We start from the raw sequence: 25,962 nt of genomic DNA, 5'->3' as shown, positions 1-25,962 counted from the left end.
ATAAAAAAAACAAACCAAACAACAACCAAACCAAACAAATGCAAACAAACCAGACAAAAAACCAAACCAAAACAAAAAAATACACCAGAGAAAAGATAGCCTCTTTAAAAAATGATGCTGGGGAAATGGATATCCACATGCAAAAGACTGAATTTAGACCCATATCACTTACCTTTACTAAATTAAAATGGATTAAAAATATAAACGTTAAAACAGAAACATTTAACCTGCTGGAAGATAAAACAGGTAAAACTCTTCAGTCTTTATTTTTTTTTTTGGTACCGGGGATTGAACTTGGGTCCTTGCGCTTGCGCAGCAGCCGGTGAAACCGCTGAGCTAAATCCCCAGCCCCAAATTTCTTGAAGTCATAGACATAGGCAATGACTTTTTGAACAGAATCTCAATTATACAAGAAATAGTATGAAAAATCAACAGATGGAATCACATCAAAGTAAAAAGCTTCTGCACAGCAAAGGAAACAACCAACAGAGTGAAGAGACAACTTAAAGAATGGGAACAAATTTTTGCCAGCTATTCCTCAGACAGAGGACTGATATCTAGAATATATAAAGAACTCAAAAAATTAGACCCTCCGATAAAAGACCCAATCAAAAAATAGGCCAGTGAAATGAATAGACACGTTTCAGAACAAGAAGTATGAATGGCCAATAAATACATGAAAAAATGTACAGCATTGCTGGCCATTAGAGAAATGTAAATTAAAAATCACACTGAGATTCCATCTTACTCCAGAAAGAATGGCCGTCATCAAGAAATCAAATAATAACAGATTCTGGTGAGGCTGTGGGGGAAAAAGGAACCCTTCTACATTGATGGTGGGAATGTAAACTAACACAACCAGTATGGAAATCAGTATGGAGATTCTTCAAAAAACTAAAACTAGAAATTCCATTTGACCCTACTATGTACCTTCTAGGTATCTCCCCAGAATAGTTAAAGATATCATATTACAGTGGTACATGCATAACCACTTTTATAGCACACAATTCATAATAGGTAAATCATGGAAGTGGCTGATATGTCCATCAACAGATGAATGGATAAAGAAAATGAGGTATTTCTACTCAGTGGAGTACTATTCTGCCATAAAAATAAACTTGAGTTATTTGTAAGAAAATATATATACCTTGAGACCATAATATTAAATGAAACAAATCAGACACACAAGCTTAAATATCACACAAAGTGACTAGGACAGACTTTGGTACCAGGGAAGTGCGGTTGAGATACGAGATTAGGGTGTGGAAAAAGCTGGGTGGGGAAGGAGGCATGACCTGTTGATTACAAGGTCCTGGACGCATGTGCAGAATGGTTTCCAAACGCCTGCGTGTGGACAGCTCATGGGAACTTGAGAAGGTTTCCAATGGGGTGGCCTAGACCTGACATCAGCCTGAGGCGTGGGATCCAAGCACTGCCCCTCAGGACCCACATGTAGAAGTTCTTGTGGGTTTCCTCAAGATTTAGACAGCATAAAAAAAAAAAAAAGATTTAGATAGCATAAAAGGACATATCAATGCCATGAAGCTATCATATCTTTGCTATCATATCTTTCTATCATAGCCCATGTTTTGTTTCCCAGACTCAGTATTTACTTTTATCTTTGCTCTTAATTTTCACTTGGCCTAAGTTTGCTCTGCAGAGCCAGTTTCTCTTCCACTCTTCTCTTTTACTTTCTTGAATAAAGTTTGCTTTATTGCTTTTGAATAAGTTTTGCTTGTTTCATTTAATTCTGTTTGAGATGAGAATCTAACTCTAGAAGAATAGGTGAGTAACTTGAACCTGGTAATTTTTAGTTTGTGAGCCACGTTTTTAGAAACAAGCTACCCAATAACAGAGTCATTACTGTGACCCACAGTGGACCCTCAAGCTATGACTAGCCTCACATATGGACAACTTGGGTTATGACCAGAAGTTTGGTTTTAACTTATGACCAAAGTCTCGAGTTACAACCTGAATGCTGGTCTTTCCTGTGTAGGGTTAATTGAGAATTCCTGGGCCAATGTCTCTCTGACACTGAGATCTTCCTGGAAAAAAATGTGGCCTAAAATTATATAGGAGAGAGACTTTGAAGGCTGAGTAGAGGAGCCTGAGCCATCAATTGACCCTGTGGTTGATGACATTGTCACTATAGTAGAGTCCATAGGCTTGCAGGTAGACAGTGGTGATGTTGAGGAACTGGTGGAGGAACACTCACAGAAATTGTCTACAGAGGAACTTCAGCAACTTCTTCCTGAGCAACAGAGAATGGCAGCTGAGGAGCTTTCTGAAGAGGAGGGGGAGTATCAACAATCAGTGTAGCAAAGATCTTCTGAAATAAAGGACTGAAAAAATGGACAGAGCTACAAACATTTGTAGAGAAGACCCACTCAGAGAAAAAGCCAATTGTTACATTCACTTGCTTAATGACAATGCCATGTCATACTATAGAACAGTGTTAAAGACAGAAACAGACAACCTTAGACCAGTTTTTAGTTCTGAAAAGGTTGAGACCTAGTGAGCCAGAGCCAGGCCCTAGTGGGCTACAGACTCTCCCAAGGAGAGAAAGGACACCAGAGGGCCTGATTCCTGATGTTCTATGGAAGGGAACTCTCCTTCCAAACAATAACCACCTTCCTTTTCATCCTCCCTTCCTGCAAGCCAAAGATGTCCACTTGAATGGTGAGTACCGTATGAAATTGTTGTTTTTGGTAAACTAGGCACATTTTATAACTTTTTGGTGACTACGCTAGGAAAATTACTGATGTTTCTGATAAATTATGCACATCATACAACACTTTTTATTATGAAAAGATTAGTTAAGGGTTGCTTTGGAAGGTTCAGAACGCATTATGGGTATTTCCTTGATTTCTTATGGAAAAAATACTTTTGACTTACAACCAACTTGAGTTACAACCAGCCCTCACAAACAAATTGAGTTCATAAGTCAAGGGTCCACTGTACTTGATCATGTGGTTTAGAAGCTTTTGGAACCAGTTTGTGGGAGGAGTTTGGAAAGGGGAAGCATCCCTAGAATCCTGTAATCTGAGCTTGATGGGAAATTCTGGTCAGAACTCAGGAGACTGAAATGCTGATTAAAATGCTGTTGGAAAGGATTAGACTCAGGAGATTCCAGGTGGGAACAAGGAGTCCATTGGGAGCTGGACTCTAGGCCATGTATGCTATGCTCTGGTAGAAAATTTATCTACATTTTGCTTATGGCTTGAGACTTTGTGGGAGACTGAGTTTAAGTGTGGTAGACTAATTAATCTGGTGAAGGAAATTTCAAGGCAGTCCAATGTTGAGCCAGGTTTATACTGAAAGTCAGGAGCAAAAAGCCCATTTGAAAAGTTTTCAGTTTAGCCAAAAATTAAAGGCTCCAACAAAGTTGGAGCAGAGTAGAGCTTGGTTGCTAAAAGGATTAACGTTAAAAAAAAGTCAAGTAGGGTTGAGGATGTAGTTCAGTGGTGCTGAGCTTGGCTGCCTGGCAAGTACAAGTTCCTGAGTTTGATCCCCAGTGTATATATATATATATATATATATATATATATATATATATATAGTAGCCAAGTACTCTACAACAGGACAATAGGAAGGATGCTTTGGGACATATGAAGAGTCAGCAAGACCCCCACCCTTCGTAGGCTCTGGTATGTGAAAGTGAAAGACTTTGCTCTGAGAAGAGAGCAGCAGGGCATTCTGCTGTGGAGAACAGCCATCTAGAAAATTGGTTTTCCATGATTTGATTCACAGTGCTCAGCCATCCAGGCACTTAGAGGCCCCTGCAGCCATGATGCAAAAAGGCCTGACTACTGCTGGAAACACTGGAGACCTTGGTGTCATCCATGAGGTACTAATTTTATAGGCATGCAGAATAAAAGAGTTGTGGAGTCATGGAGGCTTCCACCCATATTTCAGAAGAAAGCATGGGAGGCCAGGCAGTGTGTCCCTGAGCGGGCAGTGCGTGAAGCTGGGAGTATGAAGCTGAAAGTGCAGTGGAGACACCAGGATGTTGAAAAAGTGAGGAACATGGAATGACTGAGGAAAGCCATGAAGAGTGAGCAAAGCTGGCCCAAGAGAGAAGTCATGAGGGCTACAAACACTGGTAATGCTATAGGAGCAGGGCCACCCAAGTCCTTTGGAGTTCACATCTCATCAAAGCTTGCCCTCGACTCTGGACATGGAGCTACAGGATTTAATGTTTCCATGCTGGGTTTCAGTCTTGCTTTTGTCTCATTTCTTTCTATCTCCCTCTTCCTCCCTTCTGGAACGGGAATGTTTATCCTGTGGCATTGTATGTTGGAAGTGTTCCACTTGGTTTTTGATTTTTACAAGGGGTCACATCTAAGAGTTTGCTTTGAGTTTCAGAGGAGACATTGGACTTAGACTTTTCAGCAGTGCTGGAACTAAGACTTTGGTGACTCTTAGGGACTAAATGCATTTTGTATAAAGAAATGCACATGACCTTTTGGGGGGGCTAAGGGCAGAATGTTATGGGTTATGTCCAGATGTTCCCCAAGAGTCTCATGTGCTCAGAGGCAGAGCTTGTGGAAGGTGGGTCGTGGATGGAAGAGGTGGGTCACTGGGAGCATCCCTGAAAGGGTATATCTTCCTTCCTGGCTCCTTGCTTCTCTCTGCTTCCTAGCTGCCATGATGTAAGCAGTTTTCCTCTTCCCAGGCTGACCGGTTTTCCACAATGTTGCTGACCACACAAGGATTGAAACCTCTACAGACTGTGAGCCAAAATAAACCTCTCCTCCTTTAAGTCGTGGGTATCAGGTACTTAGTCCCAGTGACAAGGAAAGTGGCTAAGATACCAGGGTTTCAGCCATCCATGAGGAGTCTTGCACCATATCCTTCTTGAAGCACTAACTATATGGTTCTTTATCTGGCCAGTCAGTTCTTCCAATGTCTGATTCCTTTGTTCCCTCTAAAGGTGACCTTTTCTGTCCCTTTCTAAGTGCTTCTCTCTCTCTCTCTCTTTCTTTTTTTTTTTTGGTACCAGAGATCGAACTTGGGACCTTACACTTGCGAGGCAGGCGGCAGAACCACTGAGCTATAAGTGCTTCTTTCTTTGAGTTTCCTTTGACATTTGTTGTTTCAGTTACTTTCTCATTGCTGGGACAAAATACTCTATGCCCACAAGTTAGAGAAGGAGAGGTTTACTTTAGCTCACAATTTGTAAAGGTTTCAGTCCATAGTTGGCTGGCTCCAAGGCGGGATGGATTAGCAGAAGGGCATGGCTGAGGAGAAAAACCTCATGGCAAGGCAGGCAGGAAGAGCAGCAATTAAAGGAGGAGCAGGGATATATAATACCCTTCCAGGCCCACAGTGACCCATCTCTTCCCATGAGGCTTCACCTCCTAACATCGCACCCAGCTATAAACCCATCAGTAGACTAATCCAGGATCACATACCCATGATCTAGTGTCAAACATCTACGATCCAGTTACTTCCTCAAAACTCCACCTATGAGTGTATGAGGCTTTGGGGGTGGATCTAGATATAAACTATAATAGGTGTCATGCCTGGGTCATTCTAAAGTATAGAATCTCAAGAGATGTCTAGTTCAGTCCTCTTTGTTAGTAAGTTAAAATGAAAAGAAAATGGGCGGGGGATTTAGCTCAGTGGTTCCGCCACCTGTGAGTTTGATCCCCGGTACCAAAAAAAAAAAAAAAAAGATGAAAAGAAAACTACAGTCCATTTAGACTCATACACAGTGGTGAAAATAGTATAGTGAGTTCCTGTATATCATTTATTTAGCTTCCCCTAATAATGTTTTACATAATCTGCATGCATTATCAAACCAAGAAATTGCCATTGATATATATTTTTAAAGCAGTGGCAAAGTCAAAGATTAAAACTAGATCCCTATCTTTCACCATGCACTAAACTAAAATCAAAGTGGATTAAAGATCTAAATATTAAAACAGAAACACTAAACTTGCTGGAGGATAGGTTGGGTGGAGCTCTTGAAGACATTGGGATAGGAAAAAACTTTATGAACAAATCCTCAGTAGCATGGGAACTAGCACAAAGAACCAACAACTGGGATCTCATCTTATTAAAAAGCTTCTGCACGGCAAGAGAAACCACCAACAGAGCTAAGAGACAACCTACAATGTGGGAAAAATTTTTTACCAGCTTCTCCTCAGACAAAGGTCTACTATCTAGAGTACATAAAGAACTCAAAAAAGTCAGACCCCCCAAATATAAAGACCCAGTTCAAAAATGGGCATCTGAAATGAACAGACATTTCTCAGACAAAGAAGTAAAAGCAACAAATAAACATATGAAAAAATGTTCAACATCACTGGTCATTGGAGAGATGCAGATGAAAACAATGCTGAGATTCCACCTCACCCCAGAAAGAATGGCTGCTATCAAAAAATCAACCAATAACAAATGCTGACAGGGGTTGTGGAGAGAAAGGAACCCTTCTCCATTGTTCGTGGGAGTGCAGACTGGTGCAACCACTGTGGAAGTCAGTATGGAGATACCTCAGAGAACTGGGATTAGAAGTCCCATTTGACCTAGCTATTCCTCTGCTGAGTATCTTCCCCAAAGAATTAAAAGAATCACACCACAGAGATATATGCTCAACCATGTTTATAGTGGCACAGTTTGTAATAGCTAAAACTTGGAAACAGCCCAATTGCCCATCAGCTGGAAACTGGATAAAGAAGATGTTGTCTTTTTTTTTTTAATAAAATGGAGTACTACTCAGCCATAAAGAATGAGAAACTAGGGACATTTATAGCTAAGTGGATGCACATTGAGGCCATATTCTTAAGTGAAATAAATAGGACACGTGTAAATACCGAATAGTTTCTCTGATGTGAAAAACTAAAAATGTTAATAAGGATCAAACGTATAATTGATATAGTGAAATAGGAAGAAAAGGTCTAAAGGAGTAGGGGAAGTGGGAGGGGTAGGGGAAAGGAAAGAAGGGAAAAGAAAAAGTATGAGAAAGGAAAAAAATGGAAACAAAATCTTTGTAAATAAGAAGGGAGGAGGAGGTGAAGGGAGAGCAGGGAAATAATAAGAACCAAGATGCATCACATAAAGGTACAAGATCCCAATGATGAACGTAACTGTATTGTATACCTAAAATGTACCAATAAACTTAATGGAAAAAATAAATCAGTAGCAATGTTTATTCAAGAAAGCAAAAATGAGGAGTGGGAGAGAAACTGGTTCTGCAGAGCAAGTTTGGGCTGAGTAAATAGAAAAAGAGGCAAAAGAGGAAAAGAGCGAAGATAAAAGCACACACTGCATCTGGGAAACACAGTGTGAGCTATCATGAAAAGGTATGACAGCCACCATTAATATTTAAACTACAGACTTAATTCAGATTTCAGTAGTTTTTATGTGCATTTTTTTTTCTGGTACTGGGGATTAAATCCAGGGCCTTTGCACTGAGCAACCCTTTTTTATTTTTAGAGGGTTCTGCTAAGTTGCTGAATTTACCAGCCTGGGTTCAATGTGATCTTCCTGCCTCAGCCTCCCAGAGTGCTGGGATTACAGGCAGGTACCACCTTGCCTGGTTTATATACAGTTGTTTTGACAGGTAGTCCTGTGAAATTTTATCACATCTCTGGATTTGCACAAGCATTATCTCATCCAGGATATAATCTGTTGCATCACCCAAAGAATCTGTGATGTTGTCATTTTGCAGTCACACACTCTTCCTAACCTAACCCCTGACAACTGCTGATCGTTCTTCATCACAGTAATTTTCTCATTTCAAAAATGTTGCATAGGGCTGGGGATTTAGCTCAGTGGTTCCGGCGCCTGCCTTGCAAGCACAAGGTCCCAAGTTTGATCCCCGGTACCAAAAAAAAAAAAGTTGCATAACTGGAATCATACAGTATGTAAACTTTTTTTTTTCAGTATGTAAACATTTGATATTGGTTTTTTTCACTTAGCATAATACACTTGAGATTGACCCAGGTTGTACACACCAATATGTTTCTCTCTGTTCCTGAGTAGTATTCCATTGCATGCTGTACTGCAGTTTATTTCTCCAGTCACTTGATGAAGGATATTTGGGTTGTTTCAGTTTTGGGCTATTGTAAATAAACTTGTTATTTGTGTGCAGTTTCTTTGAGTAAATATACATTGTATTTTCCTTGGTTTCTGGATGAGCGTCTTATGTTCTAAATCATGTTTGCAGTTGTATTTATAAAATTGTTGGTGTTAAGTTGTACTTCTTTGATTTTTCTGGGTGAATGGGAAAAGCACACAGGTAATTTAATATGTAAGTGATGGATTTAGGCCAAGGGAAGCCAAAGGGTATTGATATTTGGTGCTAGTGGTGATTTGATGGAACTTCAGATAGAGGCAACTGGCGAGAGAATTGAGCTATCACAAAACACATGGTGATAGAAAGCTGCCAAACTCAAAGACATTTGTGTGTAAGCATCAGTTCCACTGTCATGTTATGAAAAATGATTTTGTTCCTGTGGAAAAATTGTCCACCTCGTTATGTTTTTTTTTTTTTTGGTACTGGGTCCTTGTGCTTTTGAGGCAGGTGGCGGAACTATTGAGCTAAATCCCTGGCCCTCATTACGTTAAAACAATTTTAGAGTTTTACTGATTTTATAGTTTTTTTTCATTTATAAATTTGTTTTATTTTTTTTCCATTAACTTTATTGGTACATTTTAGGTATACAGTGCAGTTACATTCATCATTGGGATCTTGTACCTTTACGTGAGTCTCTTGGTTCTTATTTTTTCCCCATTCCCCAGCCCTCCCTTCACCCCCTCCATCCTTCCCTAAATTTATTTTAATTTTATGGTTGTGGGCCAGCATATAATCAGGTTAACTGCTCAATAAAACTGCTATTGTATGTGTGATTTAGTTGTGACAGTGATATTGGATAAAGTCAAAATAAAACACAAGTATACTGTATTTAGAAAAACTATGATGGTAAGTGATACTGTATTTTATGTTTGTAAATATTAATATAGTTGATGTACTGGATCAAACAGAGGTAAAAATAAAGGTGGCATACACAAATATAGAAGGTCTACTTCCCTCTCAGAAAAGTCTGAACTGATAGGTGGTCCAGGAGCAAGAGTCATTCTATCTTGGTGCTCTACCTTCTAGGTCAGTACTTCCTAAATCTTGGTGTGAAGTTGAATCGCCTGGGGATCTTGTTAAAATGCAGCATTGACTTCAGCAGGTCTATGGCAGGGCTCTTGTGCCTCCATTTCCACGGCCTCACAGGTGAGGCTGCTTCTGGAGTTTTGCTTTCATCATGTGGCAGGAATGGATTCATCATTACCTCACTGGGCTTCCAGCTGTGAGAAAGAGTAGAGACTCTCGAAGGGAGGCAGATTCTACATGAGAACAAGAGGAGAAGAACAGCCTCCAACTTACAGTGATTTAATTGTAAGTTCTCAACTTGACGATGGTGCCACAGCCAACTGTGCTTAGTAGAAACCATGCTTCAAGTCTTGAGTTTTTATCTTTTCCCACTAGCAATGTGCAGTCTGAGACTCTTGTGTGACACTGGTCAGTGGCAGTGAGCTGTAGCTTCCAGGCAGCCACATGGTCACAGGGCAAACCATGGGTAGTTTGTACAGTGCTGTGCAGCCAGCAGTTTTTGGATTTTGTATTTAGTTTCTTTGTATCCCATCACATCTACAAAATACTCATCTGTATCTCCTGTGGTATACAGTAGAGTGGGTACCCATACAACTATTTGTGGTTCACTTTCAGTACAGTATTCAATGCATTACATGAGAATTTCAATACTTTATTATAAAATAGGTTGTATGTTAGATGATTTTGCTCAATAATAGGCTAATGTAAATGTTCTGAGTGTGTTAAAGTAGGCTCTGCTATATTTTAATGTTTGGTAAGTTAGGTGTAGTAAATGCATTTTTAACTTGTGATGGGTCTGTCAGGATGTGACCCCCCCTCCCCCCAAAAGTTAAGGAGCATCTGTATAATCTCTTCATTTGCTTCTCCCTGGCCAGAATTTGTCATGTGACCATGCCCAGGTGAAAGGCAGGCTGCAAAACACAGATGTTATTGACTTATTGAGTAAAATTCATTGGTAAAACTTGAGGAATTCTATTAACTAGAAGAATGATAGGATATTAGGATATTTATTTATTTATTTATTTATTTATTTATTTATTTTTGTTACCGGGGATCAAACTAGGGTCCTTGTACTTGTGAGGCAGGCGGTGGCACCACTGAGCTAAATCCCCAGCCTTATTTATTTTTTCTGTTTAATCACCTCATTGATTCATTTACCTACTAGACTCAATGGCTGAATTGAAAACAATTACATGCATAAAAACGTAATGTCTTAAAAGTTCTCTGCTTCTTCATATAAAATCTTTTAGAAAAAAGATTTTTTTTTTAACCTGGTCTCTCTATTACATGCTGACTCTATTAGCCAGGTGACAACAGCCAGCTTGAATCTGAAAGGGACTTAATCCCTGGCAGTTTTTTCTTTTCTTTTTTCTATTTGGAGTTGCTGTGTCCTTTCAAGAATTCAGGCTTCCCTCTTTGAATTCCTCTGTGTTAATGCCAAGAGCATTCTCATGGTGAAAGAGACGTAGTTGTGGACACAGAGCTTTCCCTGTGCTTTGATTCAGTCAGTTGGTCAATATTTCTTTAGCACTGTGGTGACATATCAGGAGAGTAGCTGCTGGTACAAAGAGCTTGTGATTTAAAGGCAGACAAAAATAAAGGCAAGACAAAAATAATGTTCAGACTGAGCTGTAGGAAATTCTTTTGCTAACCATTCCTTTTTCATCCTAGGACTTCCTAATTTCCATTTTGGCATCTTTCAGCAGGTCTGTGCATTGCGGCATGGATCCTCTGATGGTGCAGGCTCCTGGGCTGTGGCATTTGGAGTGTGTCCCTGGTGTTCTCTGGGGAGAGTGACAGATAAGAGAAAGATTGATAAAGTCCCCTGTGCATCCCCTCTAGAGGTGGGGAAAATGTGCAAAGGGAAAATGTGGATTTTAGAGCCAGGCCAGACTCTGTTGTACAATGTTAGGGTAAGATTTTAACCTTTCTGCCTCAGTTTCTCATCTGTAAAATGGGGATGTAATTAGTAAGTGAAAGAAATGCATGCAAAATACTTAAAGGAATGGCCGGCATGAAGTAGATACCTATTTCTCTATCATTGTTTCCAATCTTGGGTAGGATCTAGGCTTTTGGAACAGTGCCAGTTTCTCTCTGGAAAAAAGCTGTTATTTGTTAAGCTGCTCTATTGGTCCACTCAATAGACTAAGAATTATGATCCCCGGAGTCACTTGACCTATTGTTATTAAATTGCTTGGGCCCTGCTCGTTTCTGGAGTTGTCATTTTCAGCTGGTATTGATTTACAGCTTCTCCTTACCTGGCTCTTGTAAATGTTGTTACTAGTCAGGGCACTAGATGGAGCCGTTTTACTAAATATCAACGACTATACAAATGTAAACCTCTGCCCTGCACTAAAAAAGAGATAGAATTCTTATTACACACATCAACGTAGCAAAGAAAGCCCTTAATATTTTTGTGTTTTTTCATTAATAGAGAGAGTGTAGTGCTTAGAAATCACCCAGAAAGTTTATATATTTTATTTACTTTTAGGATTTAAGAGAACAAAAATATAAATGGAATAGATTCAAAAGGAAGCTACACATTTGTTTGAAAGTGGAGAATGAGGTGTATGAGGAAAGATCAGGTAAATGTGGGTCACCAAATGTTTAAGGACTAGATAGAGAATGCCATGTTGGGCTCTAATAATAAGGGGTCTCTAGGGAAGATGGCAAGCAGCTAATATTCTCCACCATACAAAAGAACAGAACAAGAGGAAACGGGTGTCTATGACCACAGGAGGGGTGTTCATTAGTAACAAGGAAAAATTTCTGGAACCAAAGGTGTGTAGTCTAGTGAAGGAAATTCACAAATTTTAAAATTAATGTTAAAAACAAATTAGGCCAGCAAGGTATGGTGGTATATGTCTGGAATCCCAGCACTCTAGGAGGATGGACAGGAGGATTAGAAATTGAAGCCCATGCTGGGCAACTTGGTAAGATAGAGAGTTCCTATATCATAGTATAAAAATAAAAAAGGGCTGGAGATGTAGCTCAGTGTGAGGGCCTTGAGTTCAATCCCCGGTACTGAAGACAAACAAACCCAAACCAAACCAAAACAACAACAAAACAAATTGGGGAAGGTGTAAACATGACCAGATTGGATTATTACCATCTCCACAAGATGGTGGAGTATCATCCATCTCATCATGATGATTATTTAAGGCTCAGCATGACATAGATTAGGACAATGATCTTGCCCCCCAGTGACACAGGCTAGGACTGGATGTGATATAACAGGATTAGCAGTGTTTTCAAAAGTGCCTTACTGGGGCCAGGGATTTAGCTCAGTGGCACCGTGCCTGCCTTGCAAGTGCAAGGTCCTGAGTTCAATCCCCAGTACCAAAACAAAAGAAAAGTGCCTTATTGTATGTTTTTTGTAATATTAGAGATCCATAATAGTCACTAGCATTTTTTCTTGGTTTCTGAAATACTTACATAATGTCTGGGCTAGAAGAAGGAAAATGACCATAGGTGAAGAGAATATTAGAGATATCTTCTTGACATTTATTTTTTGAACCTATTACTTGTTACCCATCATATGATCTCTCACTTTAGCGTGGTTTTGTTTGCTTGTGGTTCCCAATTTATACCTGTAATACCTGGTAGATAAATGCTGTGAAGAAGACTATCTCAGGCTCTTACATACGGGTGGTTATACAGCAAGACCACAGGAGGGCGCCAAACTTTACTTTCATCTCAGAACCACCTAACAGTTTTTACCTTGTGAGTCCATCTTAGATTAGTCTTTTTTCTTTATCTCTCTCCTGTCGTACAAAACCAGCAGTCCTGGGTCCCAGCGTCATCCTGGAGGAATGGCATGTGACTTTTCAGGTTCTTCAGATACCGCAGAGCGAATAATATAGAGAGAGGCAATAAAACTTTCTATTACTCATAATTGCCTAATTTAGCTGGACAATGCTAACAATACTGTATCTTTCTGAAGACCATCTACCAGGAACAGATGAGGCAATGAAATAAAAAAACGAGGGTTTTAGGGGTGGAGAACTAAGGGGATGAGGTGGAGAAAACCCAGCCCAACTTTTTTTTTCCTTGGTGATTATAAATGTAATATATAAGCATTATAGAAAATTTGGAAAAAAACCACCCCAGAATAGTGTAAAAAAGAAAAAAAAAACTGTTTACAATTCTACAACTTATAAACAACTATAGTTAATATTGTGAAATATCCCCTTCTGTGTAGTTACAGGAATTTGGAGAAACTGAGCTAACCATTTGCAGCAATCTGCTCTGAAAGATCATCAAGGGCTAAAAGGTGAATTTGGGAGCAGGATTGATGTCATGTGCATATGGATCAGTATGTAGAGCAATCTGTTCCTAGAGAAACAAAGCACAGATTAGGAAGAACAAGAAATGAAAGGCCCTTGACCTGAGACAGCAACAGAGACAGCAAGAGTGGCTTCCTAGGTTTCTTGTGCTTCTTTAGCCCCAGCTCCCAGGATTAGACCTCCTGAGTCACATTGCCTGTTTGAGGCCCTATGAGCAGTTCTTTTGCACCCTTCAAAAGCATAAATAGAGTAGCTACATAAAATGACAAGTGCTTAAAAATTATTTGCTGTGGACAACCCCATGGAAAGTGCTCTTTCCCTTTTACCACTCACCATGATGTACTATACTTATACTTTCCCAGAAACCCCTTGAGTCTCATTTAACCAGATTCAATGTGCTTTCATATCCAACAGTCAGGACCTATAGCTCAATTTAGGGAGGAATGCCCTCAGCCTACTCAGTCCTAGATTACGTGTGTGCACAAAGAGCTGGAAGTGCCTGTGCCTCACTGGTTCAGTCCTTAGCCAATGACTGATGGGTATGGGAATATACAGCTCTAGTGGCCTTGCCTTGATTTGGGACAATTCTGAGGACCAAATTACTCTCCAGAGTTTCGCTGCTGGATCACACTGAAGCAATCCTCAGTGGAACTTTGAGATTGAGCTTGTGGTAGACAGCTTCTAAAATGGCCTTGAATAATCCAAACCCCTGATATTCACACACTTGTGTAATCTCCTCTCCTTGAATATGGAGTAGAGCATGACTTGCCTTTGAGAAATAGAACATGGCAAGGGTAGTGAGATGTTACTTCCATAATTAGGGTACAAAAGATTGGGACCTCTGTCTTGTTAGCAGACTCTCTCACTTTCTCAGCTTGTATGCCATATTAGTCAGCTTTTTACCACGGGGACAAAATATCTGCCATATTGAGCTTAAAGGAGAAAAAGTTTGTTTTGGCTCATGGTTTCAATCCATGGCCAGCTGGTTGGAGCCAGCAGAAATATCAAGGTGGAAGGACATAGCAGAGGAAAGCCACTCAACTCATGGCATCCAGAGAGCAGGGTGTTAGCCAGAGACGAAGATACCAGAGACCAGGTAGTTCTTAGGGCCACACCCCCTTGACCAACTCAGACACACCCAGAAGTGTGCTGTATTAATCTCCGAGCCATCTCTCAAGCCAGTGAAGCTGACAACAAGATTAATCATCACACATCTAAACTGTCTGGTGAAAAACAGAGGGCAGCCTTTGGTCAACAACCTTGTGGAACTAAATGCTGCCAGTTACCATTGGGTGACTGTGGAAGTAGTTCCTTCTCAGGTTGAGCTCTCAGATGAGACTGTAGACCCTGGACCAATACCTCTTTTACAACCTTGTGAGCTACCATGAAGCAGAGGTCTTAGTTAACTTGAAATCTTGACCTATAGAAACAATGAAATAATTAGTGTGTGTTGATTTTAGATGTTGAGTTTTAGGGTAATTTGTTATGTAGGCTCATACCAGTGGTTTCCTCTCATCACCTGTCTTGCTTCCTCCATTCTGTTACAAGTTTTTCCTGGGGATCTTTCCTTAGTAAGTTGTTTAGAGACAGGAACCATCCCTAAGACAGCTTGTCCTATGCCCCAGGTTCTAAGGATGGGATTCTAAAGCTGGATAACTCACCCACCAAATGGCAATAGGACCATCACTGAAGTAAGTGGAGTGTTGTAAGCATAATACTAAGACTTTAATGTTGCAAATACTAAGACTTGTGAATATTAAGATTTTCATCTGTGATGATTTTGGATGTGGATATAAAAGGAAGAGGATGTTCTGGTTTGTATGCCATGTAATTCTTGAGAAGATATTTGGGGTAAGTAGTAATTCAAAGGACAGTGGTAGTTTGTCGATTTTCTGTGCCCACTGATATATTGAAGAAGAGGAAATGACAAAGTCATTACCAAAAATAAAGCACGGTGTGATAGTTTGAAAGCTTTTAGGATAGCAGGCTTTTAAGATAAAGGATAGGATCTGAGTGTAAAAGTAGCAGAGCCTCAGAGAAGTCTAAATTACAGCTTCTCTCAGACCAAAGTCAAGTGTCCTGATAAGAAAAATATAACACCCTGAGATTTGAGATGAATATAATTGGGTGCACTAGAAAACACTGACCCCTCCCCAGTCTCTTGAACCCTCTGGGCCTGAAGAAATGCGCTACTTCCTCTTGCTAGAGGATAAGAAGACCATTCCTTGTCTGAAGACCATGCAGAGGCTGTGATTGTAAGGGAATGACTGAGAGGTTTTAGGGACAGACATGACACCATCAAAGAAGCTTCCTACAAGAGTGGTTTCCCAATGTAAGGTGATAAACAGTTGCCAGACTGGCTGCCTAAGAATCACTTGAGGAGATTTTAATAACAAGAGTCCTAAGACATGCTTTGGGAATTTACCCAACATACATTTCTTTTAATCGTCTTTCCTCTTTTTTCTTGTCCTTGACCTCCAGGTTCCTTTTCTACTTTGAGATGAATGCTCCTTGGGGGAGGAGAGAAGGGGAGAGTAAGATGCTAATGCACAAGATGGGGATCAAAGCATGTTAAATGCATGTATGAAAATGCTGCAATGAAACCCAATTAAAAAATAAATGCCCTCTTTTTTGATCCTTCACATTTATTTTGAACACCAGTTAATTATTATGACTTTGGTTCATGTACCTGCTTTATTTAAAGTTATTCAACTCAGTCCTTAAATGCTTGGGAAACTTAAAGTTTTTCCTTTTGAAAGCCTTACTAATAAGACTCATGAAATATACTTTTTTCTCTTTGGAGTCTAAAAGTAAATCAGATTCTTTTGATAGTCTTTTTAAAGACAATTTTCATATTTCTCTTTTCACAACTAAATAGGATCTATCCTTTCAATGGTTCCAATTGTGTCATGATGTCAGAACTTCAGGTTTCTGTCAGGTGCCAGTATGCCTGTCATCTTCTTAGGCAGTGGCACCCAGAATGGCTTGGGGACCCTCGAAGTCATTCTGATGCACATGAACTAGAATGGGGCCATTGCCCCCAACTCCCACACTACACGCTGGATCGCATAGCTCAGGTTAATTAAAGCCTCAGTAGCCCCTTTACTTTGCAGCTTTTTATAAAGCTGTGGTCATCATGATCTCCCGGTTGTTTCCATTCGTGCTCCTTGTCATTTTTCTCTCAGCAATTGCATAGGCAGCTGGTTCCTAGAGAGTTACTGAGGCCTTTAACTCACTACCTTAGCTGATTGATTATCCCACCCAGCTTTCTTAGGATGGAGTAATGTATTTATTTATTTTTAATTTTAAAAATAATTTCAGATTATATTCTCAATGCTTTCAAAGCCCAATGGTGATTTTTAAAAAGAAATTAAACATGCTTTCACTGAATTTTAGAAAATCTACACAATTCAAGCTAATGAAATATTTTATTGTACATAGTAAAAGTGGTGTTTAAAAAAATTTTCCAGGCCCAGATGTTTGCAGGAGTATGTGAGGAACAGATTTCACTCAAGTATAAAAAGCAAAATTCTATTGAATGAAACCATAAATCCACCCAACTCCTTATAGTAAATACTAACATTCACCACAGGTTTGAAATTCCTGTAGTATTAATGTATTGATTTCTGAAAATATTACAGACATGCTTATGATGCATAGGAAGATGGGAAGACTTAGACTGTGACTACACAGCATATGTACTCCCAGCTTTCCTAATTTACAACCAGTTAAGAATTACAATATCCAAAGAAAGTATTTTAAAATAGTATATGACTCACTGTCAAGTGATTTTTCTACTCAAGTAAATAGGAAAGTTTGCATTTTAATGTTACACTGAATTTCAGTACATTTCAATCCAAGGAAAAAAATAAACTGAGACATGAGTCATGAGTTTAGGATTACATATATTACAATTTACCTTGTTATACTATATTTGTGGCTTTATGATAAAAATAACTCAGGGACATACGGAATTCAAGCTAATTTGCATAACTGTCACAAGAAAAAAAGCATTAAATGCATTTATGAGATAAATATTTTCATTTAATTTCAGAATCTCAAAACAGCAATAGACCTTGGCCTTGTTTAAAAAAAAGTTTAGTCGAACACTAAGCTAGTTAAATAACCTTACTGAAAGGTTTAAACACAATTGCTGTAGAAAATGCTTTCCCTCTAATGTCAATCTTACATAAGTGGAAGAGGTGAAGGGGAAAAGGTAGACAATTTCTTTAGCAGCATATACGGCTAAGTCCATCAACCACCTCACTCTACAACGTCTATTACTGATCCCATTAAAAAGAATTGGGTTAATATCAAAAGTTATCCATTTCATACACCAAAAGACAACAATTTTAGGGTTATACTAAGTAAAATATTTTTGTAATACTTCAAAAATTTTAACTATAAACTAGAGGAATCAGCTCTTCATTGTAACAAAGAAAGGAATAACAGAAAGTAAAAGACATTTAAACTAAACTCATTTTTTTCAATCCTCTTCAAACAAAAGTAAAGAAAATAATGGTTGATTAGTTAACTTTTGTGCTCTAACCAAACTAATTAATTTCACTGATTTTAAGTGGCAATAGCCCATGTGACTGGGCAGCTTGACAGTTCTGAACACTTTTACAATAATTTGTTTTTTGTTCTTTATTGGTACATTTTAGGTTTACAATTCATTTACATTTATCATTGGGTGCTTGTACCTGTACGTGATGCATCTTGGTTCTTATTTTTTCCCCATTACCTGTGTGCCCTTCACCCCCCCACCCTTCCCTATTTACATAGATTTCATTTCCATTTTTTTTCTTTTCTCATAGTTTTTCCTTTCCCTCTTTTCCTTTCCCCTTCCCCTCCCTTCACTCCTTCATCTTTGGACCTATTTTCCTATTTCAAATTATCAATTATTCATTTTAATCATTTTCATCCTTATTTACACTTTCAGTTTCTCACACTAGAGAAACAATTCAGTATTTACACACATGTGTCCTATTTATTTCACTTAAGAGTATGGCCTCAGTATGCATCCATTTAGCTATAAATGACTCTAGTTTTTCGTTCTTTATGGCTGAGTAGTACTCCATTTTATAAAAAAAAATCACATTTTCTTTATCCAGTTTCCAGTTGATGGGCACTTGGGCTGTTTCCAAGCTTTAGCTATTACAAACTGTGCCACTATGAACATGGGTGCACATATATCACTGTTGTATGATTCTTTTAATTCTTTTGGGAAGATACCCAGCAGGGGAATATCTGGGTCAAATGAGACCTCTAGTCCTAGTTCGTTGAGGTATCTCCATACTGACTTCCACAGTGGTTGCACCAGCCTGCACTCCCACGAACAATGGAGAAGGGTTCCTTTCTCCCCACAACCCCACCAGCATTTGTTATTTGTTGATTTCTTGATAGCAGCCATTCTTACTGGGGTGAGGTGGAATCTCAGTGTTGTTTTCATCTGCATCTCTTGAATGACAAGTGATGTTGAACATTTTTTCATATATTTGTTTGCTGCTTTTACTTCTTTGTCTGAGAAATGTCTGTTCATTTCAGATGCCCATTTTTGAATTGGGTCTTTGAATTTGGGGGTCTGATTTTTTTCAATTCTTTATATATTCTAGATGGTAGTTCTTTGTCTGAGGTACAGCTGCTAAAATTTTATTCCCATATTGTAGGTTGTCTGTTAGCTGTTGGTGGTTTCTCTTGGAGTGCAAAAGCTTTTCAATAAGATGAGATCCCAGTTGTTGATTCTTTGTGCTAATTCCCGTGCTGCTGAGGTTTTGTTCATGAAGTCTTTTCCTATGCCAATGTCTTCAAGAGTTCTACCTAACTTATCTTCCAGAAAATCTAGTGTTTCTGTCTTAATATTTATATCTTTAATCCACTTTGATCTTAGTTTAGTGCATGGTGATAGGTATGGGTCTAGTTTTAATCTCTGGCAGGTTGAAATCCAGTTTTTCCAACACCATTTATTAAATAGGCTATATTTCTTTCAATGAGAGTGGTTGGCTCCTTTGTCAAGGGTGAGGTGGTTGAGTATGTCTGGAGTTGTTTCTGCATCTTCTAATCTATTCCACTGATCCTTGGGTGTGTTTCTTTGCCAGTACCATGATGATTTTATCACAGTAGGTTTGTAGTATAGTTTCAAGTTGGGGATTGTGATACCCCCAGCCATGTCTCTGTTGCTTAGAATTGCTTTAGCTATTCTAGGTCTCTTCTGGTTCCAAATGAATTTTTGGATTGTTTTCTCTAGTTCTGTGAAGTATATTGTTGGAATTTCAATTGGCATTGCATTGAATCTATATAGTAGTTTTGGAAGTATGGCCATTTTCACTATATTGGTTCTTCCTACCCAGGAACAAGGGATGTCTTTCCATTTTCTTGTATCCTCTTCAATCTTTTTCAGAGTGCTGTAGTTTTCAAGTGTAGAGGTCTTTTGCTTCCTTTGTTAGATTGATTCCTAGATATTTCATTTTCTTGGATGCTATTGTAAAAGGAATTATTTCCCTAATTTCTCTCTCAGTGAGTCTGTTGTTTGTGTACAAGAAGGCTATTGTTTTCTGAGTGTTGACCTTGTATCCAGCTACTCTACTGAATCTGTCAATTAAGTCTAGAAGTCTTTTGGTGGAGTTTTTTGGGTCTTCTACGTAAAGTATCATATTGTCAGAAAATAATGACAGTTTAACTTCTTCTTTTCCTATCTGTATTCCTTTTATTTCTTTCTCTTTTCTAATTGCTGTGGTTAATGTTTCCAGAACTATATTGAACAGGAGTGGTGATAGTGGGCATCTTTGTCTTGTTCCTGATTTTAGCGTGAAAGTTTTCAGTTTTTGATCATTTAGTATGATGTTGGCTGTTGGTTTTTCATAGATAGCCTTAATCAGGTTAAGATAAAGACCTTCTAATCCAATTTTCTGTAGGGTTTTTATCATGAATGGGTGCTGGATTTTGTTGAATGCTTTTTCTACATCTATTGAGATGATCATATGGTTTTTGTCCTTGACTCTGTAATATGGTGTATTACATTTATTGATTTACGAATGTTGCACCATCCTAGCATCCCTGGGATAAATCTGACTTGGTCAGGGTGTATGATTTTCTTGATGACCCTCTCTATTCTCTTTGCCAGTATCTTGTTGTGGATTTTTGCATCTATGTTCATTAGGGAGATTGGCCTGTAGTTCTCTTTTTGGGTTGGGTCTTTCCCTGGTTTTGGAATCAAATTAACAGTTGCTTCCAGAAATGAATTTGGAAGTATTGCTTCCCTTTCAATTTCCTTGATGAGTTTAAAGAGTAATGGTGATAGTTCTTCTTTAAATGTCTTGTAAAATTCAGCAATGAAGGCATCCGGACCTGGGCTTTTCTTTGTTGGTAAATATTTTATTACATTTTCAATTTTACTCATTGTAATTGGGGTATTTAGAATTTCTATATCTTCTTCCTTTAACTTTGCCAATTCATATCTTTCTTTTGTATTTTCCATTTTATTGGAGTAGAGGTTCTTGAAGTAGTAGTATTGATGCTCCTCTGGATTTCTCTTGGATCTATTGTGACTTCACCTTTTTCATTCTTAATTGCATGTATTTGTACCTTTTCTTTCCTTTTTTTGATAAGGTTGGCTAAAGGTTTATCAATTTTATTTATTCTTTCAAAAAACCAACTCTTTGATTCATTGATTTTTTTGTATTGTTCTCTTAGTCTCCATTGCATTGATTTCTGCCCTGATCTTTGTAATTTCCTTTCTTGTACGAGCTTTGAGTTTGTCATGCTCTTCTTTTTCTAGGAGTTTGAGGTTCTGCATTAGGTTATTTATCTGAGTTTTCTCTGTTTTCCTAATATGGGCATTCACTGCTATGAATTTCCCATGTAGAACTGCTTTCATTGTGTCCCATAGATTCCTGTATGTTGTGCTGGCATTTTCATTTACTTGTAGAAACTGTCTAATTTCTTCTTTAATTTCCTTTGTGACCCATTGGTTGTTCAAGAGGGTGTTATTCAGTTTCCATGTGTTTGTTGGGGTTTTGCGGTTTCTTATGTTATTGATCTCCAATTTTATCGCACTATGGTCTGATAATATACAGGGGGTAACGTCAATGCTTTTACATTTACTTAGACATGTCCTATGAGCTAGCATGTGGTCTATTCTGGAGAATGACCTGTGTGCAGCTGAAAAGAATGTGTATTCCGATTTTGTGGGGTGGAACACTCTGTAAACATCTATTAAGTCCATTTGTTCAATAGCTTGGTTCAGTTCTAGAATTCCCTTGTTAACTTTTTGTCTAGATGATCTGTCTATTTGTGATAGTGGGGTATTGAGGTCCCCCACTACAATTGTGTTAGTGTTTATTTGGTTTTTCATGTCTATTAATATTTGTTTTGTATAGTTGGGGGTATTCATATTTGGTGCATATATATTTAGGATTGTCATCTCTTCCTCTTGGATTGTTCCCTTCACAAGGATGTAGTGACCATCTTTGTCTCTCTTAATTAGTTTTGGTTTGAAATCTACTTTGTCTGCAAATAAGATTGCTACCCCTGCTTTTTTCTGGGTTCCTGCGGCATGGAGAACTCTTTTCCATCCTTTTACTTTCAGTCTTTGAGTTTCTTTTTGAGTTAGGTATGTTTCTTGTATATAGCATATTGTTGCATTTTCCTTTTTAATCCATTCTGCCAGTCTATTTCTTTTGATTGGTGAATTGAGGCCATTAACATTGATGGTTATAATTGATAGATATTGATTTATCCTTGTCATGATGTTTTACTTTTGTTGGCTGTTTTATTTCTTATTTTTTCCCCCTTTCCCTTTAGTGTCTTACCTTGCCTGGTGGCTTCCCTCTGTTGGGCCTCATGGAGTTGTGACCTTCATTGCTTTTTTCTAGGATATTGTTTAGAATTGCTTGTAGTGCTGGTTTGGTGTTCATGAAATTTCTCAGGTGTTCTTTGTAGTGGAATTATCTAATTTCCCCATCGATTTTGAAAGATAATTTTGCAGGATACAACAGTCTAGGTTGGAAGTTATTTTCTTTTAGGGCTTGAAATACTTCGCTCCAGGCTCTCCTTGATTTGAGGGTTTGTGTTGAGAAGTCTGCCATGATTCTGATGGCCTTTCCTTTGTAGGTGATTTGTTTCTTTTCTCTAACTGCTTGTAGGATTTTGTTTTTCTGTTGGGTTTCTGGGATCTTGACTATTATATGTCTAGATGTAGATTTCTTTTGATCATGGCTAGTTGGAGTTCTATATGCCTCACTTATCTGTATGTCCAATTCTCTACCTCTGTCTGGGAAGTTTTCCACTATTACTTCTGTGAACAGTTTTTTTATGTCAATTGTGCTTTCTCCTGTTTTTTCATGGACTCCTATCAGTCTTATGTTATTCTTCTTTGCATCGTCTAGCAGTTGTTGTATTGATTTCTCAGGGTCGCTTACTATTTTTATGAAATCTCTATTTTCATGGTCTCTAACCGCGATCCTGTCTTCTATATCTGATATTCTATCTTCAGATTCCCTTAATCTGCTGTGGATACTTTCAGTGGAGTTTTTGATCCCCTGAATATCTGTTTGAATCTGTTTCATGGATTCCATTTCTTTCTTATGTTGGATGATCATGGTTTCCATTTCTTTCTTATGCTAGGTATTCATGGCTTCCAGCATGTTTCTGAGCTCATCTATTTTTTTATCTGTTTCTGTTCTAGATCCTCTAATCATGTCTTTCATTCTGCTCACCATCTCTGTAGATATCTGGGAGATTATTTCTACTTTGAATTTTTCCAGAGCCTCATTCATCTGTTTTTTTACTTCCTGTGCTATCAGTTCAGGGTGTCCAGGTGGTTGATTATCAGACTTTTCCATCTCATTTCCCCCAGGATTTACCCTTGGTTGGGTGGAAGTCTGAGTTTGTGCCTTGCTTAAATGTCTTCTCATTTTTGTTTTTGGTATTGTTCTTGGTTTAACTCCTGGGTTGATAGTTTGAAATTGCTTATTGTAGGTATCTTTGTTGTTTGTAATTAGAACCCTTATGGAATGATTGCTTCTCAGAGGTGTCTTCCAGATATAGCTGGTCTATAAGTTTTGGGTCTCTAATGACTCTAAGGCTATCTCATTTTCCTTATTCTAGGAAGGTTCATTGACTAGATCAATAATAACACCCTAGCCCAAGTGATACAATCAGCAACACCATTGCATCAAGTACATCTTTGAAAATGACATTTTGTGGTAGTTATTAATCTATCACCTTTAGCTGTGTGAATTAAATCAAGATTGAGGACCAACCCAACATATAGTGAATAAACTCTTCAATATAACAACTTTACCCTTTGGGATGGGGAGTTAGAAGGGTTGGGGAGGGACGGATAGATGGGAAGAAGGATAGGGGAAAGTTGGAAGTGTGGTCAGAGGACACAGGTGAGAAGGAAAAAGAGAATAATAGGAAAATAAAGAAGAACTCCGAATGAGGACCAAAACAGGGACAAAAAGGGAAGATGAACAATGTGGGAGAGCAAGAGAGTGAGTGTAAGAGAGAGAGAAAAGAAAGAAAAGAAAAAAACAGGAGAGAAAAACAAATTTTGCAAAGAGTAAGAAAAAAATTACAGATAAGAGGAGCAAAAGAAAAGAAAAGAGAAAAAAAGCGAACTAATAATACTAATTTTGGGGATAAAAAATCACAATGAAGATGAAGGGCTTCTTTCAGGGTATGTCTCTACTGTCACAATAGACAACGTGGGTAGCAGTGTGCAGACATAAGTCAATGAGTCTCAGCAAGCTAGTCGCAGACCCATGAGATTCAGGCAGATTTCTGGCTGCAAGTCCCAAGTTAAGCTCCCTGTCCTCCTGTAGGATTGAACTCTGCAGAGCTGTATTGCAGGTTCCAGCTGCCCTTCCCTTGAAGATAGACCCGGTGCTGATGGGAGGTGAAGATGATTCCAGCTTACCCAGTACCGTGGTCTGGTGGTCCGGTGTCCTCTGCGTCTTTGTAGTGTGGAACCAGGTGGCTATACAGAGAAGAGGCCAGAGGAGTGGGGGGTAGGGGGGTGGGTGGTGGTGGTGGTGTCCAGTGGATTGCTGCCGTGGCACGGGCTGATTAGGCGTGTTCCGCGCAACTCGCGACCCTGCTATGGCGTCCGCAGACCTGCCTGTCTGCAGCGGGGCTGATTCGGCGTGTTCCGCACGACTCTACAATAATTTTTTTAAATGCAAAGATTACTAAAATGATCCAGACATGCAATGTTCATCTTATGTGTTCTGCATTTCTTTGCCAATCTTCTGGCTAAGGATCTTGTTCCAATCAGTCTTAGCGCGTGTACCTGGCAACTGTCGACGTAAGGCCTTGAAAGTAGTGTTTGACCTTGTCTGATAATTCTCACTGATGGCAGTCTGATATTCATTTTCTGCAGTTTCTACAATCTTTATAAATTCTTTTGCTGTTTGCACGTCATTGGACACTGTTAGGGAATCTTGTGTATCTTTATGACTCACTAGCTGAACATTTCCATCTTCATAATAATGAACCTGAATTTTCAAGATGCCAACCACCTGAATGGTTGAAGGCGTGATTGTAAACTTCCACTCTGACCTCCAACGACCAGTCCAAAAGTTTTTCTTTTGGAACTGATGGCTTTCTATGCATGCAATAATGGTTTGCTGTCCATCTATCTTTTTACCATATACAGTGCAGACCCCGTTTGGGTAATGTTCTCTTTTTTGGTACTGGGGATCGAACTCAGGTCCTTGTGCTTGCACAGCAGGTGGCGGAACCACTGAGCTAAATCCCCAGCCTTGGGTAATGTTCTTTTACATATGCTTGCAGTGCAGTTTCTACAGAAGTTCTCCATGATTCAACTGCATTTTCTGCTTTATAAGGTCTTGGATCAGTCGCTTCCTTTCTTAAGTGATCAAATTTGAAACAGGTTCTTTTTTTTGTATCCAAAAACTTTCTATTTCCCAAATCGCCATGTTCTGTTATCAGTACCTGATCTTCATAACCTTTGATTTTTACTGGAGTAAACTGATCTGAGTTATACTGTGCAAATGCATGGGCTGCTTTCTCTCTGAGGAGATTATCATTATTAAGCAGTAATCGAACATCATTAAAAACTTCATTAAACTCTCCGAGAGGGGCATGAAAGATGAATTTTGCTGCTATACGTACCTTCTCCTCATCAGACAACTGCTCCTCCAGATCCGCCATCTTCCTGCCGGTGACAAACCGTGGCGGTGGTGGCAGCGGCCGCCTGACTTCTCCCTTTCCATGCGGTCCTCCGAGCCATCGCCTTGGCCAAGGGAGGGGCAGACTGCCTAGGCCGCTGTGCACATGCCTGAAGTAATTTAGTTTAACACTGGTATAGTTTTGATTCCATCCATTTTTCTCATTCTTTACTTTTTTCAAATGATTCAAACCAGTATTTGGTGCCATTTAAAACATGCTAGGTAGGCCTACTTACATGTATTTATTTTTTCTGTAAGATGGAAGAAAAAAACTTTTTTATTTGTATATTTTGCTGTCAGTCACAGGAATAGAAACTTTCATAATAGACTTTGGTTTTGTGCTTTAACTAATAGATATGTTCCTTGGTCACTG

At 38.9% G+C, this 25,962-nt stretch overlaps 1 pseudogene; it reads right to left on the bottom strand.

Annotated features, from left to right (window-relative positions):
* Positions 1–24,617: 24,617 nt before the first annotated feature.
* Positions 24,618–25,637, bottom strand: LOC101707098 (F-actin-capping protein subunit alpha-2 pseudogene; annotated as a pseudogene).
* Between the last annotated feature and the right edge of the window lie 325 nt (positions 25,638–25,962).

This window comes from Heterocephalus glaber, unplaced genomic scaffold (genome assembly GCF_053883595.1).
Source record: "Heterocephalus glaber isolate CG9 unplaced genomic scaffold, H.glaber_assembly_v1.0 deba00001662, whole genome shotgun sequence".
In the NCBI taxonomy this organism is placed as follows: domain Eukaryota; kingdom Metazoa; phylum Chordata; class Mammalia; order Rodentia; family Bathyergidae; genus Heterocephalus; species Heterocephalus glaber.
The sequence above is the reverse complement of the archived record's forward strand: the minus strand, read 5'-3'. Positions and strand labels throughout refer to the sequence as shown.